Source organism: Culex pipiens, unplaced genomic scaffold, assembly GCF_016801865.2.
Source record: "Culex pipiens pallens isolate TS unplaced genomic scaffold, TS_CPP_V2 Cpp_Un0004, whole genome shotgun sequence".
In the NCBI taxonomy this organism is placed as follows: domain Eukaryota; kingdom Metazoa; phylum Arthropoda; class Insecta; order Diptera; family Culicidae; genus Culex; species Culex pipiens.
In genome coordinates this window covers 323,362-338,178 of record NW_026292821.1, presented here as the reverse complement: position 1 = coordinate 338,178, position 14,817 = coordinate 323,362, and the positions used below count along the sequence as shown (strand labels likewise).

Genomic DNA, 14,817 nt, shown 5'->3' with positions numbered 1-14,817 from the left:
TGGTACGAACGCTGCGCAGGTGCTGCTCTGTTGCTGCTGCTTCTGGGCGGGCTCTGGGGTCGCCTGGCACGGGCGTCTACACGGGTGATACAACTCGCCACGGAGTGGCGACTTCGCGGGGACACGTGGTACTCGAGATAGCACTTCCAGGCGTCGGTGAAGTCCACTGGTTCGGGGATTTTGGCTCGTCCCCTACGGAGCACTCACCTGCCGATCGATGTCGGGTTATTGACCAGCGCAGCTGGCTTGAAACGGCTGGATCCAATGGCTCACGTGCTTTGGCGGGCACGCTACAGACTCGTGCTTCGAGCTAGAGTTGGAAACCACGTGTCACGGGCCGAACGCCGGATGGGTCGGATGCTGACGAACGTCGATGGTGGCCCTGTGGCTCAAGGTCGTAAACGAGGACCTCTACGGACGACACCACGTGGCCGTGGGAACGGCTCTGCGGACCAGCGAGGCTGGTACTCGTCGACGATCGCGTCCTGTGGCTCGGAGGGGTTGGTATGGCCTCCTACGGACTCTCGGCGGACCCTGGCGGATAGGCACGGTTCGTTCGCTGTGCTAGCTGGCTTGGGCTGCTCCGGTGTGAAGCACGCGATGGCGTGGTGCTTGCTTCACGGTGCGGCACCGCGTTGTGGAACGGTCGCGGGTGCCAACGGGAAGAAAGACCTAACAAAAGAACCTTCGCCTGTGAAGGTTCTACAGGCGAAAACGAGAAACCTTAGAACACTGCGCCTAAACTAGCGAATTTAATTACCTTTTGGTCAATTTTAACACTGCACGCCCGCGGAGGGTGGAAATGCACTCGGCGTAGAAAATTGGCCTAATATACAAAATGTGATAAAGCGATCTAAATTAGTTATTCTATTTAACGACCAAGGAGTAGACTCCAACTCACTTCCAAACGCAAATCACTTGGCACACGCGGGTACAATTCGTACGGAAAATTCGCTTGGGTCACTTCGCAACACTTTCTAAAATTTAGCAACTCTAAGTCTTCCCTATTGCTTGCGATCTTCGCTAGCGCACGATCTCGGAGCAAATGGCAGAGAGACCTTGACTACGCTAGCTCGAAACCTTGACCGCGAAAAGTGGCTCATGCGTGGCCGGCACTGATTGGCCAAGGCCAAGGTCCTCTCGCAATGTGCCCTTGTTGCTAGACGTTAAGAGAGTTTCAAAAGGTTGATCGATCCCGCGATCATCGTCTACGGGAGTTGCAGAGTAGGTCTATTTTTTAAATTTTTAGTTCCCGTGCTCGCCACCTCACACAGTTGACGCTCGCTCATTTAGGGGACATTGATGATCGCCCTGAATATGGTTACAAGTTGTGGCTGTTTTGTAATTAAGTGTTACAAATATTTGTAATCAAAGATTACGTAATCCTTAATTACATCTTTGTTTGTTACATTTCTGTAACTCTGAATTACAAATCGAGACTTGTAATTAGCTATTACAAACAAACTATTATTTCATTGTAATGTTTCCTCTTAACAATTTCAAACACACTCGATTAACTTAAATTTTTTGCTACATAATTTTGAAATGGTTTTCTTTGTTTTTTTATCACTCACACACCTTCTAAAAAAATAAATTTTGAATCGTGTTTTTTTCCTTTTGTCAAATTATTGCGCGTCCTAAGAAATAATCAGTTTTGGTGATTATCTTGAAGGGGTCTCTAAGAAAGGAGCGCAAGCATTTTATCAATCCATCGTAGCAACCGTTTTGATTTTCGCTTTCTATTGCTGTCAGTTCATCCCAATTTTTTATTTATGTTAATTTGTTTTCGTACTGAACTCGTTTCTTTTAGAAAAAATAAAACTTGTATTGAATCATAAATTGATCTGCTTACTTCAATTGCAAGGTGATTACGCCGAGACACTTTTGTGCAGCCCAGGGAATTAAACAAACTACTTCCGGGTGGTGGAAGACAATCAGGTCGAGCGAACAGATTTACGATCACATTCCATGAGGCGATTTACTAGCTGAGAGGTGGTTACAAAGATTGGTCGGGGCTAGGTGCATCTATCACTAACAATTAGTACTAATAATAGCGTAGTAAGATCTTCTTGGGGCAGTGGTAAAGACTTTTGTTGGCAGAGAGAAGCAAGTATCAAGGCCATGTACACAACCCAGCACGGAATGTGGTCCTTTAGGGTCACAATTTATTTTCAGCCCCAACATACCGGCCACCAATGGAGTCCAGGTTTTATTTAAATTTAATCTAAACTTCTCAATTACATCTCACACTTCTTACAAGCTAGCTTTGCACTTCATTCTTCATTTTGGGAGGTATCCGATTAGCTGGGTGACTCGAGTCTTCTTCCGATTGTTCGCTGGTGAGAGGTTGTTGATGAGTAGCAAGCACACTTTCACAGCAGGCCGGTCGTAGCCAGCACCCGACGGAACCCTTGACGCTCACGACCGCCACAAGTCCGTCCGGACCAGGACGAACAGCGGTGATACGGCTTATGCTCCACCGGAGAGGGGGGAGGGGAGTTCAGTGAAGGTTATCCATTGCCCCCAGTTTGCAGAGCTGCTGGGACTTCCATAGAATCGCATGCCACAGCGATATCCGGTTGGTAGGGCCCGGTTTGATGCCAGCGCGCATGGAGCGCCAGGCCACGCTGTGGCCACGTGTTGGTTAAGAATTGCCGAGGCCCAAGCTTGTGGAGGCAGCCAGTCTCGCTCGGTTGCGGCGTGGGTCACTACGGTAGTGTACCAGTGGTGGAACCTGGAGGTTCCGCAAGTTCAAGTCCGTTTTGGGTTTAGGTGTGAGTCCTGTGTGGTTCTCCACATCTTAATTAAGTTCAAGGATGACGCCTTTAGGCCACTGGTATTAGCCTGTAACCGTCACCCTGTCGCAACTCAAATGAACTGGTAACTCATTCCAAAAACACAAACCCAAAAGAACTGCGCCATCTCTTTCTCATAAAGGGAAACTGCTGAGTGCTCCGCGCACGTGCACCGGAGTGCCATTTCAAATTCACTCTGCTAGATCTCATTTATGGCCTTGAGGGACGAATCAAGATTTGCGAAAATGGGCATAGGAAAATCCCTCCCGTGTACTGGCAAATAATTGCAATCGTACACCCTCGTTGTGTATGTGCTGGGATCGCCCAATTGAATGATAGGGACCAGAACGAGAGAGAACTAATCGGCAATCGGGTCCCACACATGTGTGGTTAGACGGCGATTTTGCTAAGATCCAATGATCTTCGGGAGTTGCGAACCATTCGAGTAAAGCTCGCCGACCGGTTTAGTCCCACTCGAGGGCCACTAGCAAGTGATTAGATTACCCGCCATTTTGTGATCTAAAGTGTGAGCACGTGTGACTTAGTAGTCCAAAGTTTTAAGTTTAGTGCGAAATCCGTTTCCCTTCGGGAAAGTGCGATACTGCCTGAAGAAGGTGTAAGTTTTTTGTAACAAATCTGGGTGATTAGCCATCTAACCCGAAAATATTGATTTAGGCTCACCTGAAGAGTAGTTGGAAGGCTAGAGCGGAGCCAATCACGGTACCGAGTAGAATCCAAACGAGTAAGCTTGCTTTTTTTGTAAAATTATGTGCGAAATCATAGAAACCCCTCGAAAATCCTTTAGGTTTGGTCACTCGGGGCTCGTTAGTCTCGCCTAGACCGGCATTCTGCTGTTGTGCGCTGGTTAGGAGATTGTCAGGTAAGACTGTTAGTGGCAAAGTAGGAACGAACCATTTTGTAATTATTGAAACGAACGTTGAACAGGTCTAAAAACCCACCGTTCAACGTGGGTTTTTGTCTGGGAGCGCCCAGCGCCGCTGAACCGAGCTGAAAGCTGTCGAGAGTCCTCGGAAACAGCGCCGTACGTTGTCTGGAGACGACGAAAAGGCGTCGTAGTAGCGTCGTACGTCCATTTTGCGCGTCCACGTGGCCGACCGAGCGTCACCTGGCCGCCATCTTGAGTGATTACCGAACTGTGGCTCCATTTCCGGTGGACTAAGCCCCTCATCCGTGTGTGCAACGCCGTACACGCCGAACAGTGCGCCTCACGTCACCTCGCGCCAGTTCGGAAGTGGGAAACCGGTTGGTTTCAGCGCTGTACGTCACCAAAGCGCTTCAACAAGATCTGCCATTCATCCCTTGGCAGCCATTTTGGTGAGCGACCCCCGACTACCGCTCATTTCCCGGAAAACGCCACCCCCTTCGGTCACTCTTGGGAAAAACAGAGCGCATCGAGAGCTTGAACCCTTCCTCTGCCGCTCACGCGACGCCAGCGCCCGGAAGTCGAGAGTTCTCCCCGCGGAAAGGTTGAGAACTACGAGAGCCAGCGTCTGACGCCGGCAAGTGTTTTTGCGGTCCACACCGCGAGCCCGGACACATCAACGAAAGCGCCGCTGTGACACCTAGCGGCCGATAGCGCAACCCGATCGATAGCGTAAAGCCGACCCGAGCAGAAAGCGCGCGTCCACGTGCGACCTCAGCCCGCGCGCGTGGTGTTCCTGTACCGTTCCTGCCCAGTTCCTGAAGCGTAAGTGCGTGGCCACGCCGAAGCCGTTCCTGCCCTCGCCGCCCGCAACTAAACCAAGGTCAGATCTGATAATTTTTAAGAACGATTTTGAGCTCAATAACTGTCCCTAGCGTAGAAGTGACGTCACGATTTTGTTAAGCTGAAAATATAGGGTTTAAGTTTAAACGCAGCTAATTGGCTTGTCAATTGGGTTAGTTAGTCTGCAGGGGTTAAATTGGGGAGCGTCTTTACTTGGGTGTGGGGATTTACTGCTTAATACATCAGATCGCACCACCAATTGCCGTCGAGTTCTTTCTTTTTCAACAATAAAGCGTAATTTACCTAAATTTGTACTTGATTCGTCACTTGGGACCTGCTAGTTGAGATTCGGTATTTGAGTTCGAAAACAACCCGCCCTGAACTGGAGCCTCTTGCCGGGCCAGTTAATCAGCTTCAGCAGTCTTCCTTTTAGGGAGTGGCGCGACGCCTAGAGCGTCAAAGCTGCTGTTCGCCGAAGGAACAAAGAAAGCCGTTACAAGCCATCTAAGAAGATCCCGTCTAGACATGTCCGGTTTAGCAGATGCTTGAGCTGTAGATTCGGCAACGAGGGAAAAAGCCTGCCCGAAGAAGCCAGCAACGTCCGTTAAGCGTTCATCCGACCCGGTACGGAGACTGGATATCACCAAGCTGGCCGCTGCGTCCGGCGCTGATACCAGACAACCGCGGGCAGAATCAACAATTTAGAAAATGGTCAGCCAGCCGAACAAGCCCTCACGATTTTCTTAGATTGCCAGTTTATGTCAACAATTTTGTTTTGTCTTAGCCTACTTTCACTTGCCTTCTCTTGGTTTTTTTTCGTTGCGACGATATCTTTCTGCGGCGATTAATTTGAGCGCAGGATTCTAATTTTTCTCGAAATTATTAATAGTTAATCTGATTTTCAAATTGCTAATTTTGTTTTTACTCACACACACACTCACTTAACTTATCAAATTTGGAAAAATATTTTTGAATTTAGATTTTTTTTTCACTTTAAATTTTGTTGCTTGTTGAAAATCCGGGTAACGCTGTTCCTTTGTCCTCCTCGTCGAAGGTGTTGAAGTCCACGTCGTGCTGCGCTCCTGAACTCTGACCGAGTTTTTCGCGATGTGCACACTAGGGTGGAATCTAGTTATATGGAAAAATTTAAAATGACAAAAATCCAATCAGCAACACATTTTTTGGGTCCCTTTTAGGGTCCCAAACAACCTCCCAAAATTTGGGAGCGATTGGTTAAGCCCACGATTGACGCAAAGCGCATGAAATTTGTATGGAAATTACTATGGGGAAACTTGAATGTTCACATTTTTGAATTTACAAAAATCATTTTTTATTATTTTATGAAACTAACACCGTAGAAGTATAGCCCTGGATGTCCTGAACTACTCTCCCGAAGACAGTATGGTGCTAAAATTTACATGTGAAGCAGGAGGCAGCGCTTGGCGCTCTACGACTAAAACGGTGTAACAACTGGGTGGAAGGAGATGGAACGGGTCACTCGCGGATCGTGAAGGCTTTTGACATTTCCCCCCTTGCAACTTCAGTCTCGGACTGCATGGAGGTGAGGCCCAACATGGACATTCCATATGAGGTGATTGAAACAAATCGCCAAATGTGGAGTAATGGAGGACCTACACTTCCAGAAGGAACTATTCGTTTCTTTACGGATGGTTCAAAAATGGGCACTTCTACTGGAGCTGGAGTCTTCGGTCCTCGAACCAGGGAGACCATATCTATGGGAAAGTGGCCTACCGTTTTTCAAGCAGAAGTGTATGCCATACACATCTGTGAGAGGACGTGTATTATGAGAAATTATAGACACGCAAAAATCGGTATTTTCTCGGATAGCCAAGCTGCACTATTGGCATTAAAATCCTCTAAATGCGAATCCAAACTTGTTTGGGAGTGCGTCGCTTCCCTCAGGGAACTTGCTTCTCGGCATAACAGAGTCATGTTGTTTTGGGTTCCAGGGCACTGCGGCATTGAAGGCAACGAAATGGCTGATGAACTTGCCAGACAAGGCTCATCAAACATCTTCGTGGGTCCCGTTCCGTTCCTTGGAATCTCAAAAAGTGCCGTAAAGCAAGAAATAACTAATTGGGGACAATCGCAAATCGCTTCAATCTGAGGCGAGATGCGAGGATTGAGACAAGCTAAAACTTTTATCACTCCAAGTCCTTCAATTGCCAGGAAACTTCTTGGCTTAAACCGTAGGGAACTACGAATACTCGCAGGGCTTCTAACAGGACATTGTCCTGCCAGATATCACCTGCACAAAATCGGCAGGTGGCCTAACAACCTCTGTCGTTTTTGTTTAACTGAGCTGGAAAGCTCGGCACATTTACTCTGCTTCTGCGGAGCACTTGTGTCTCGAAGGCTGCGGTTCTTTGGATCGCACCTTCTTACGCCGTACGATGTATGGCACCACACCCATCCCAAGAAGGTCATACAGTTCATCGACTGTATTGCTCCGAATTGGGATAAACCATGTCTGCAAAATAACCCCTCGTCTTCCGATCCAATGGATACGAGTAATTTGTAGTATGGACAGTAACCAGGGTACATCACAAAAGATAGCCTTCTCAGGTGGTCGCAGTGAACTTAACCCCATTGGGCAACAAAAAAAAAACATTGCCGAAGGAACCATGAAATACAAAATAAATACGATTGTTCTTATATTTTGATGAGCCTTACGTAAAATCGATATGAAGATATGTTCATAAGACATTTTTTTTGTGGAATTTTTACTAAACTTAAAATATTTTCCCGGTTTGTCAGTCGAATTCCCAAGTTTTGCCCGGTTTTCTCCCGGTGGAATAAATTCCCGGTTTTTTCTCGGTTTTCCCGGTTTTTTACCGAGGTGGCCACCCTGCACTAACCCTACCGATGATCTAGATTTTAAAATTGTGTGAAAATATTCTCCGCACATGTTTTTTTTCAGTACAACAATTTGCATTGCAGTAAAACATTTATTAAAATTTCCTGAAACATATGTTAATTTGTGTATTTTCATAAAAAAAAACTATCCGGCCCGCTTGATCAAAGGTGCCCAACTCCTGCTATATTGATTTTTATATTGTGAATTTAGCTCAAAGCTGGATTTTCTGGCATCTTCTCACGGTCATTGTAAACGGTCGTGGATAGACCTAGGGGTTCCCAGTTGGAGTGAAAAAAATTCAATTTATAGAAAAATTATGGATTAAAATTTTGTTTTTTTATCGCTTCTCCGACATCAGGAATAATTGTTTGAACATGCTCGAAATTTTTTTATTCGGTCGGAAAAATATTATTTTTCTTGAAAAAACTTTCATTTTTAATCACATGATCACCCCTAATTCTGGCTCGATGCCGCCATCATGCGACCGCGTGCCTCGTTTGTTTGTCAACAAAGCTGCAGCTGGATCCCAGTTAACTCAATCCGAATTCTGAAACGGAATCTAATTAGAATCGTATACAAATTCCGTTTCAAACGCAACAACCGGTTCCGTGTTCGAACCGGTTGTTGCGTTTGAAACGGAATTTGTATACGATTCTAATTAGATTCCGTTTCAGGATTCGGATTGATTTGACTGGGATGGTGAGACGAAGTGAGGGGGGAAGAGATTTTGACATTTTTATGCCCGCATCTGGCCCGCCGCCTATTTCGTCGGTCACTGAGCCGCCGGTCGTTTCCAGTGACCGAGTCCAGCTAGGTACTGATCGTACAATATGCAAATCACAATTGTTGCCTACTTGTTGATTTCAACTTATCTACTTTTGCAGATGATTTGATCTGAAAAATTACGGTTATGTCGTTAAACTCAATTTTTTTATGGCAAACTATATTTGCGACTTCCATAATGGAGACTTGCATGCAATTTACGTCCGACGTTAAACATTCACGTCACGACGTCAATTCAAGTGATAGACGTTTTTAGTCCTGAAACGGTTCTTCCAACTGGAAAGTTTGAGGCGGAAATTTTCAAGATTTTCCGGGAAAATCCTTACAAAAACAACTTCAAATATCTTTTTTAAAGTAAGCAAGCATGTTGACAAAGATGTTGCACGAAAAACATGCGTGAAATGGTGAAAAACTAATTACGTCTATAGATGAACCGGTAACGTAAATTCAATTACGTGAATACAGGAGTTATGAGAACACACCCTTAGTTGCTGAGATATCGACACTAGAAAATGGTGGGTTGTTTGGGTGAGACTTAGAAAACTTCAATTTTCGTGATTCTTTTTCTTAGAGCAGCTGTATCTCAGCAACCCGAGATCCAATATTCAATGTCTCTTAGACAATTTTATAGCAAGTTTTCGTTTTCGTTTCGTTTTACGAAGCAAGGTGAGGGACGCGGCCTCAAGTCAATCCAAGTCCGGTTTCTTGTGGAAAAAAGGGTAGTGGCCGAACTAGTATTGCATACAAAATGAACACCACCGGAAGATATAGGGGATCGGGAGGGGGAAGGTGAAAGAAAATTAGTGTAGGTGTGAGTAGTAAGAACTTGGATGACATGAGCAGTTACGTTAATCTAACTTTAAAACTGAATAAAGGAAATCTGAAATTATGATTCAATCAAAAACTAATTTGAGATTTATACAAAGGGAACCTATGATGTATTTCAAATTTAAAGGAAATCAAATAAATTTACTGGAAAATGAAAGATGAAAACTAACTTGTCAAGGGCATTTTTTCTGGGCCCCGTCCTGTCGCGTCCGTCAGTAGTCTTGTCGTACATTGCAACTAACTTTAATTTAACTAATCATTTATGCCCAATTAATCATTTCAGGAAAACTAACTAACTTAAATCAACAACCTCAGCTAAACTGTCTGAAAGTAACTTGAATATTTTAATTACAAAGCCAAACATTTCTTTACCTATTTTTTAAACCTTTCTTACTGCTTCCAAAACAATAAACATTAATGAAACGTTCATATTTTACAAGTTGAACACTCGTTGTTAAGACGACTATTTCGTGCTTCCATTTCATTAGGGCACACAAGCTTTGTAAACAAGAGTGTATCCCTATCATACCTTATGTAAACTATCATTTGAGTGAAAGAGACACAATCTTGTTCACACCTGTGTGTCCTTTTGAAATGTTAGGCTCTATTTGATCGTCAAAACTCCAGTAGATCCTCGATTCGCAACAATGGTCGATACAACCATAATCCGAAAACCGTTAGTTCAACAGATTAACGAATTTTGTCCGATATCATTCCATTATTGATTGATCGAGACTCTATGGATTTTTTGACAATTCAGAATGGTTAGTATACCACTTCAATTGAAATCAGAGATTCTGATAGCATTACTAAACTGGCTTACACATAACTGGAATCTGGAGTTATTGAACAACCTAGAAAAAGTTACAAAACAACTAACTATTCCTCACCATTATCAAACAGTTTTAAACCTGTTCCTAAAAGATTTTACGAACAAGAATATTGAGACTCAAATAAAAAATTTCAATATCTTGCAATTTTACATATTATAAAAACTGTGATTTCTATCAACACAAGTATAAAAATATAAAAAATGTGTGATATATATCACCATCGGAAACCATCTTTGCAAGTAGCCCTGAAACGACGGCAACGTCATCTCCAGGGACAATTTTATAGCAAGTTTTCTGAACTTTAAAAAAAATATTTTCAGAAATGGTCACTCGTGGCAACTATTTTAAAAAATCGAAAAAATCAAACTTTCCGTGGCTATATTGTGAAAACGGAGCCCTTTATCAAAAAATCTGTACTTTTCGATTGCAAATCCAATTTTACATTAAAAAATTATGTCAAATTTGTTTTTGCATGAAATTTAGATTTTTTCCAAAAATCACTTTTTTCAAAAATTTATAACTCAGCGTCAGATTTTTTGACCATGTTTCTCTATGGCTCAAAAGTTGCGGGTTTTTGTTCCCTAAAACATATTAAAAATCTCGAAAATAAAAAAAATCGTATTTTCGGAAATTGAGTTTTTGTGAAAAAAAAGTTGATTAAAAAATCTGGATTGGTGCGCTGGAAGTGGGGACGCGAAATCGTGATTATTCAGGTTATTTTTTTGTGTGCTTTTGTGACGCTGTTCGTATGCACAGCAAAAAATCCGATGGTAAAATTGCATGCAAAAGCATGCACATCACCTTCGTCTAAATAAACACTTAATATTACACACTGCATGGACAATTTTTGCAATCACAAAAAAAAAGTTGCAACCGACGGGATTCCAACCCAGCACCAACAGTAAGGACTGACGCCTTAGCCCACTCGGCCATCAGACCAATGAATAGCTGTAAGGATATACGCATATATGAGCTTGACATTTCGGTCAAGTAGGTTTCCCAAACTGATGGTCTACATATTTCAGGGTGTAAAATCACATAAAATTGCATAAAATAATGCAATATTTATTTTACACTCAGGCCTTTTACACGCAGCTGGATTACTACTTTTTTAGCTGTGTGGGGTGAGTGATTGTGCTAATCGAATAATAGCATCATTGGTGCGCTGGAAGTGGGGACGCAAAATCGTGATTATTCAGGTTAATTTTTTTGTGTGCATTTGTGTCGCTGTTCGTATGGGGTGAGTGATTGTGCTAATCGAATAATAGCATCATTGGTGCGCTGGAAGTGGAGACGCGAAGTCGTGATTATCCAGGTAAATTTTTTTTTGTGCTTTTGTGTCGCTGTTCGTATGGGGTGAGTGCATAATTTGTAAAGGGAGCGCGTGGTCGTAAAAAATGTTCCGAGTGAAAAGTGATTTTTTTGTGTGCCTTTTATCGTGAATTGTGTGTGTCGCTTGCGGGTTGGGGCAACGTGCTTGCATGACAGGATCGATCGTGTTTTTATGTGTGCTATTTTTTGCAATGATAATATCAGTCCTTCCTTTATTATCGTTGATCGGAGGGCACGCCGCCGGTTGAGTTTGTCGTAGTAATAGTGTTCCAAAGTAACAGGGTGTTAATTGTGTTTCCTACTTCAGTCGATTGCGGGCGGTGAGGCCATGCGCTTGCCTTACTGAATTATGTGTGTCTTTTTCGTTGTTCTCAACGAATTACTATAGGTGTTTTTTTGTGCTTTTGTAAACTTAATTAATTGTTTTGTGATTTTCAAAGCCCTTCCTATATCATCGTTGATCGGAAGGCACGGCGTCGGGTGGATTGTGTTTAAATTTTTCGAATAAGGTTTTATTTTTTTGCGGTAAAAAAGCCATTTCTATATAGAGCGAGTTGTGGCGCTATAACCACGGCAAATTGTGTCCAGGGCATTCGTGGAAATACAATGTCCCATCCCAGAGGGTCCCGGAGTACCAAACCTTCTTAGCATGGTGCTCCCAACGAATACAACCAAAATCTCGGAGCGTATGGTGGTGTGTCCCCACGCTTCTTCCTCCCCTATCGATTCAGAATTGTGTTGTTGTTCGAACACTCTGTGCTCAAACTCAACCCAATTACGAGTCATCTCTGCGATACGGCTTTACGCAGTAGGCCTGGCCGGTTTAACGCTTGTGATGTTTCAATGCATTCTAATGCAATGGCGCACTACAAATGTTAATAAATGACAAGAAGAGTGCTAGGCGTCATCTAACCTAAGGCACTCTCCAGGATCCCTTCGAAAGATTGGCTGCGCTAGTGTCTGATTAGATTAGATTAGATTAGAAAAAAGCCATTTCTATATAATGATCGAAAGACGCACTGACAATTTGGATCGTCGAGTTAATAGTGGAGCAAAATAACTGTGTGTGAGTGATTTTGTGTGTTAACCAGAAAGACCTTCCCATAGCATCGTTGCTCGGAAGGCTCGCCGACGGGTCTGTTATGAAAGTCCTCCCCATAGCGTCGTAGCTCGGGAGGCATCGAAAAGCCAATACCTTATCCTACTAACCCAAAAAAAAATTAATCACGTGATGCTTGAAGGAGATGCTGTGGATTCAACGGTCTCAACAAGTATATAGCGAAAAACTATGTGCTTGATGAGTCTGCAACTTCAACTATCGGACTAACATTCCTCCCTTTCGTTGAACTGCAGGCTTCTTGGGAGGGAGCCGGTATTGACTAATAAAGTAGGGATCTTCAGAGGTTAAACAGTGAATGGATGGTTGGCTCCCACTGATCATTTTTGATTCATTGTTTAACTTCAGCTGATCTGTCAATAACGGAGTAGCAGCTCATTGGCAGTCTACCATGCTCAAAAAGTTGATTAAAAAATCTGCAATTTGTTTTTGGGACCATCCATAAACCACGTGGACACTTGGGGGGGGGGGGGGGTAAGCGATTGTCCACGCTCCATACAAAAAAGATTTTTTTTGTATGGACAATTGTCCACGAAGGGGGGGGGGGTTGAGATTCCCAAAAAAAGTTTCCACGTGGTTTATGGATGGTCCCTTTCCCGTGTAACTATTTTTTTCTCAATAGTCCTTAACAATACACAGTGGTCCAGATCGCAAAATTAAGTGGAAAATTGATTTTCCGTAATGATTAAGTTTTGGAGCTTTGGTGTCTTCAGAAGACTTGTTGCATATGGAAAAAGGCAACTTTTGGTTTGGTAGGAAATAAGGGTGGTTCACTATTTGGGTGATTTTGAAAATCTAAAACTTCATCATTTTACACTTTTCCACTTAATTTTGCGATCTAGACCACTGTGCAATACCTACAACTTTGCCAAAGACACCAAATTGATCAGAAAATTCACTCAAAAGTTACAGCTGTTTGAATATTTACGTACCATTTTTGTATGGACAGCAGCCAAAATTGTTTGAAAACTTGTATGGGTGAACCAATGACACAAAATAGCTTCTTTGGTCATAGGGAAGGCACCCACAAACTTTGAGCCAAATCTAAAAATACAAAAAAAAAACCATTTCCGGTTTTGGTAGACAATTGCTCAATGGCAGGATGTAATTTTCATTGTTTCCTTTTTACATATCGTATAAAATACAGTTTTTATGAGCTTTTAAGGTTTTAAAGAATAAATAAACAAATTTATGCAAACTTATTTCATTTGAAACACATTTTACAAAGAATTGCGGTTCATTCAAAATCTAAAGCATAAAAAATACATCAAAAATTCCAAAAGCTGTCCCTGATAAGATTGTAGTCACCAGTTCATGGCAGTAAACTTATTCTATGATCTCAAGGTTTAAAAACATACATGTATGAACTATAAATTAGTTTTTATGGCCATTTAAAAAATATTCCGGAATCCCGGGAACTGCCGGGATTTCAATTTGTTTTCCGTTTCCAAGAAAATCCAAAACCTGGGAAAATTGGACGCCCTATCACCAGCTGATGGAAGGAGCTTCAGCTTGGGTTTATAACAGCACACGAGTTCAGCTAAAACATCGAAATAAATTTATGTAGTTTGGAGAAAATAAAATTAATTTCTATGCACTTTTGCTGCAAAAATCAATAATTTGTAAGACCATATTGAGAATTTGTTGTGTTAAGTAACCTCCCCCTCTCCCCTGTTGTGATATCACTACGTCACTCATTGTTGGAGGACACATAAAATAAGTTTTTCGATAACTTTGCCGAACACACAAATGCTCCAAATAGCCAACAAAAAAAGGTAGAATTGAGTTGACATCCTGTAGTGGTGTCACCCTGTTCCCCTAATGATAAAAAGTTACAACTTTGTACAATACAACAATCCTCTAAATTGCCAACAGAAAAAGTTAGGGCTGGGTTGACACCCTGTAGTGGTATCACTCTGTGTGTCAATATTTTTGCCTTTCTTACTAAAGAAAGGTATAGGTTTTACTTTATGGCTGGACGTCATTTTCATCTTCGTCAATATTACGATTCAGCATGAATTTTCATCGAAAAAATCGTCAAAAAATCACACTGCATCGATTTTTGACGCTCTATCGATTCACCTTGACAGAACTCGTCTATCTCCAACCCTCGAATTTTGAGGAAATAAATTCCGAGGAGTTCGAGTGATGTCCGTGTGTGGTAAATTTTTTGCCAAATTTTGTGTCGCGTAGTTCTCGGCTCCCCTATTTTCGATTTTAATTGTTCTAAGTGCATTTGAAAGCTAGTGTGCTGAACAAGGGTCATTTTCAGACCGAATTTCGAAATATCCATCTGTTTTCGGATGCGGCAGACTTTTCAACAAAATACACAGTTTTCAAATGAAAATATGGTCAAAATTTTTTATTTTCATATCTTTTATTTATCTCAAAAATTGCATTTTTCGAGCTCTACAACCTCCCAAATTTTCATCCAGATCCATAATCTGGTTCTGGAGTTAGAGCCGTTTGATTAACCTATCAAAAGAAAAAAAATCCCTAAAAAAAGGTAAAAGCCCACCTGGTGA

At 42.5% G+C, this 14,817-nt stretch overlaps 1 pseudogene; it reads left to right on the top strand.

The window, feature by feature from the left end:
• The first annotated feature begins 256 nt into the window (after positions 1 to 256).
• LOC120427480 (uncharacterized) lies at positions 257 to 2,839 on the top strand (annotated as a pseudogene).
• Positions 2,840 to 14,817: the final 11,978 nt, after the last annotated feature.